The sequence below is a fragment of the Lactuca saligna genome, chromosome 5 (assembly GCF_052625555.1).
Source record: "Lactuca saligna cultivar CGN05327 chromosome 5, ASM5262555v1, whole genome shotgun sequence".
Taxonomy (NCBI): domain Eukaryota; kingdom Viridiplantae; phylum Streptophyta; class Magnoliopsida; order Asterales; family Asteraceae; genus Lactuca; species Lactuca saligna.
In genome coordinates, this window is record NC_136421.1 from 140,988,524 (window position 1) to 140,993,314 (window position 4,791).

Here is a 4,791-nt window from a genome sequence, read left to right on the forward strand (position 1 = left end):
GCTGCTTACATTATAGGGATAAGGATATTGAGAAATATGAGTAAAAGACTAATAGGACTTAGTCAAAGTACCTACTTGGACAAGGTGTTGAAACGTTTCAGCATGGAGAACTCCAAGAAAGGAGAATTACCTATCCTGAGCAATACCAAACTGAGTAAGACTCAGAGTCTGAGTACTGATGCTGAGACAACAGAAATGAGTCGAATACCATATGCTTCTGCAGTTGGGTCGATCATATATGCTATAACATGTACTCGCCCTAGTGTAGCCTTTGCTATGAGCATGGTTAGTAGATATCAAGGGAACCCTAGTAAAGCACACTGGACTGCAGTAAAGAACATTCTTAAGTACCTGCAGAGGACTAAGAATTAGGTCCTTACCCTCGGTGGGAGTGATGACTTGAGAGTGACAGGGTATACTGACGCCAACTTTTAGACCGATAGAGATAATTTCCGCTCTCAGTTGGGCTGAATATTTACCTTAAATGGAGGAGCAGTAACTTGGAGAAGTTCCTAAGAGGTGATTTAATGTTCAAATCAGAGTACATAGCAGCAAGTGAAGCGTCGAAGGAGGCGATATGGCTAAAGAACTTCATCAGAGACCTTGGAGTTGTACTAGTTATAAAGGAGCCTATGGAGATTTTCTGTGACAATGAGGGTGCGGCCGCCTTAGCCAGGGAACCAAGGGATCATGGCAGATCCAGGCTCGGTGAGTACGACGCTAAATCAGCTTTAATTTTTTTTGTTCTTTTTACGTGTTTTCTGTTTTGTTTGCAGTTGTTTCATGACCCGAGGATCTGATACACATCTGGTTCCCCCTCTTGAAGATCCGGAAACCGCATTAAGAAGGAACAAAGGCAAAACCGTTGGAGAATCCGCTTCTTCAAAGAACTCACCACTCAAAAACCTCAAATCCGTTTTTAGCAAGAAAAGGAGCAGCAAATCAGGAGCACCCAGTGCCTCGTTGACAATCGAAGACCCGATTCAAAAACACACCGAGTACGAGACCGAGGAAGAAAACGAACCCACATACGAGCACACATCCGAATTTGAAGATGATTTAGCCACCGTTATAGCTAATATTGACAAAATCCCCATGGGGGAATGGAAGAAGAGGATGCGTGATGACACCGGCCCGGGACTTGTGCAACCCGCAATTCCCGCAACCGCTACTTTTGAGCTAAAAGGCCATATTCTCGCTCAACTCAAGGAGATTCCTTTTCACGGGAGAGATCACGAAGACGCCTATAATCACTTGGATGAAGTAAATGATGTGGCTGATTACTTCAATGTACCCAATGTGCCTCGCGAGATCCAGCTTCTTCGCATGCTTCCTGTCACATTTAAAGGAGCTGCAAAAGATTGGTTAAAGTCACTTCCTCCCGGATCGGTCACCATATGGGCCAAGATGAAAGAAGAGTTCATAGACCATTTCTGCCCACCTTCCAAGATAGCCAAGCTAAAGAAAGCAATTGCCAACTTCGAGCAACAACCCAGCGAATCTCTTTATGAAGCTTGGGAAAGGTACAAGAGCCTACTTAGAAATTGCCCACACCATGACCTTAATAGCCAACAAGAGGTCTCCATCTTTTATGATGGAGTTAATGTCACCACAACGCAACTACTCGATTCACAAGGCCCGCTCACCAGAAAGCCGCCTCCGGAAATAAAGGAATTAATTGAAGAATTCTCCAAGCATTCTAGAGAATACCACAATCCGAGGAACGAAGTGAGTCGTGGAGCAGTGAACTCAATGAATGATAGCATGGTGGCGGTAATAGCTAAGCTCGATAGCCTAGACCGAAGAATGAAAAAAATGGATCAAATAATCCATGCTATTAGGGTAGGATGCGAAAATTGTGGCGGCCCCCACCTCACCAAGGATTGTGATCGAGACGAAAACGGAAATAAAAAGGTTCAAGTATTTTATTCTAGTGGCGATAGATACGACGAAGATTGGAGGAAATCGAAGAAGGAATGGCTCCCATACGAAGAATATAAAAAGGCTAAGGAGGAGAAATACAAACAGAAGGAGAGGGGATTCTATCAAAAGGAAGAGCCGGTGATGGAAAAGAAGGCCAATTTAGAAGATATGCTTACAAGATTCATAACCGCGTCCGAGAAAAGACACAATGATCATGATGTAGCAATGCAAGAAACCAGAAACATGTTGAGGAATTAGCAAGCATCCATTCTCAACATTGAGAAACAGCTGGGACAGCTTGCACATCAAGTGAATAAAAGAAGACCGGGCCAACTTCCGAGCAACACCGAACCCAATCCAAGAATGGAGAATGTAAGTGTAATAACCTCCAGCAGTGAAGGAACATTTACAGAAGCACTAAGGATCTCCAAGAAGAAGGAAGAAAAGGTAGAAGAATCGGACCCAACAAAACCCGACCCGACTCGCCGAGTCACTCCATTGGACTCGACGAGTCCATGCGCAATTGAAACACCTGTCAGTTCTTTGAAACCTTATAATCCTCTGCTGCCATACCCAATCAAAGCCATGCCTGCAGAAAAAGTAGAAGCATACAGAACCTTCATGAATCATGTTAACGCTCTACAAGTTAATGTGCCATTTGTGGAAACAATACTCCAAACACCTAAATACTTCAATTTGCTTAAGGGCCTTTTTGCTGCTAGGAAGGATTTGGCTGAAGTCGCAGAAGTATTGTTGAGTGAGCTACCTGAAAAGAAGGGTGATCCAGGAAATATTGTGATTCCGTGCCAATTTGGTAATGAAGTCTTCACCCGAGCATTATCTGACTCGGGGGCAAGCATCAATATGATGCCTTTTTCATTCTTTAAGAAGTGAATTTACCAGAACCAAAACCGGTGAATATGAAGATCCATTTGGCGGACAAGACAATAATTCATCCACAAGGCGTTTGTGAAGATCTCCTTATAAAAATTGACAAGTTTATTTTCCCAGTAGACTTCGTGGTAGTTGATATGGAAGAAGACCCTGAAATTCCAATTATTTTGGGGAGATCCTTCTTGAACACCGCGTGTGCTTTAATTGATATATGTTGATGAGAATTGTTATCGAGAATTTAGAAAAGAAAAGATAGATTTGAACGATTTAAGATGAAGAACACAAGGAGTAAATATTAATCAGATCTCATATTGATTAAGACTGATTACAAAATAAGCAGAAGTGAGTTCTAGCATTCGTTACTCTACTTCTAGCCTAAGTCCTTATTTGTAGGGAACAAACAAAAAATATACTAAGTCTATACATTTTCACTTCGCACAAAAAATGACTTAGTAAAATAACATAAAATGTGAAACTACACAAAACACTCTATTCGACTTTTTACAATATACATTAACATTCTCCCCCTTTGTAAATAGTCGATACAATTCAACTCATAAGCTTTTGAATTGCAGAGTGAATTGTCTTTCGCACTTCTCCATACCAGGAGATCACCTTCTTCAAATCTTTCTTGTCTCCTTCGTTATTCTTCTTGCAATTATTCATATGTACAATGAAGTGCGTATATTGCGAAGAATTATATCTTTCAATCTCTAAGACTTTGAACAAAAACTTCTTTGGATTCCCTTTTGTATCTCTGCCAGAAAACACCATACCAAAAGGTTTCAGACAGATTTCGCCAACACCATACTTTGACAAAGCAGATTGTGTCAAAGTCTCCTCCCATGGAACCTTCACTTCCCTTCCCAGCACATTTGCTAATTCATCATCTGTAAGGGCTAGACAATCGAAATATTTGTCTATGAAAGTCTTCACATGTGCGAAGCCAACTTTGAATACATCTGTATCAGAGCCTTTAAGATTGTTCTCTTCCATATGCTTCAGAATCAGTGCTACTTGAATTAAATCATTGCAGTTCATCAATGGAAAGTCAGCAACTGTGAAGTCATATTGTTTGTTGTCAGCTCTGATAACAAAATATCGAAAATTTTGTAACATCTCTTCAAACAAAATATCCTTCTTTATTGTCACCACCTTTTTGATCTTCATTAAGGACCAAACTTCATCTGGATTCTTCCCCAAGACAGCATGAAATCTGATTTTCATTTGAGTATAATCATTCGGATTATCAAATTTCTCACTAATCTTGTATTGTGCATTGATGAACAACATTTCATTTATAGGGAAATCCAATTGGCAATGATCTGAGTTTGCAATATCATAACTTCTTTTTGGCTTCTTCTCGAACTCATACATCTCCCTACACACAACTTTTGACTCTATTGTTTTGTAAGAGTAAAGTTTTGCAGGATCTCCTTTGTTCATGGAAGGAGGATCACTTGCCCTTTGCCTCATTATACTCTGAACTTGCCTCATCCTCTCCATCTCAGCCTCAGCCTCAGCTTTCAACTCCTCTTTTGATTTTTCATATAATATTCCTTTTCCTCTTCCTACAACATCTTTTTGAGGTTTTGAGCTTGAACCTCCTTCATTTCTTCCAATAACAATACCTTTGGTAATTTTTCTTGTGGTAATTGTTGTTGCAGAAATCGGTTTTAAAGGAATTGGAAAAGTAGCAACAAGCTGAGTTGATATCACTTTTCCAACAGTTTTCGCATCCTCTTCTTTACTTCGACCATCTTCTCCCCCTTGCACCCCTGTGTAAACAGGCGGAGCACTCTTCGGTAGTAAAGAAGTGAAATTTGTGAGTGGAGTAAGAGCTTTGTGAATAGCTTGTTCTAAAGTATTAATCTTTAGAGACAAGAATTCAGGAGTAAGGATTTGAGTGGATGAAGAATGCGAAACAGTTGTTTTAAGATCAGTGACTAACTGGATTAGCTGATCAAACTTCAT

General features: G+C 40.4%; 1 non-coding gene across 1 annotated transcript; it reads right to left on the reverse strand.

The window, feature by feature from the left end:
* Nucleotides 1-1,455: 1,455 nt before the first annotated feature.
* LOC144999275 (small nucleolar RNA R71) lies at nucleotides 1,456-1,562 on the reverse strand. Its single transcript, XR_013660789.1, has one exon. It is a non-coding gene; the product is annotated as a small nucleolar RNA R71 (small nucleolar RNA).
* Between the last annotated feature and the right edge of the window lie 3,229 nt (nucleotides 1,563-4,791).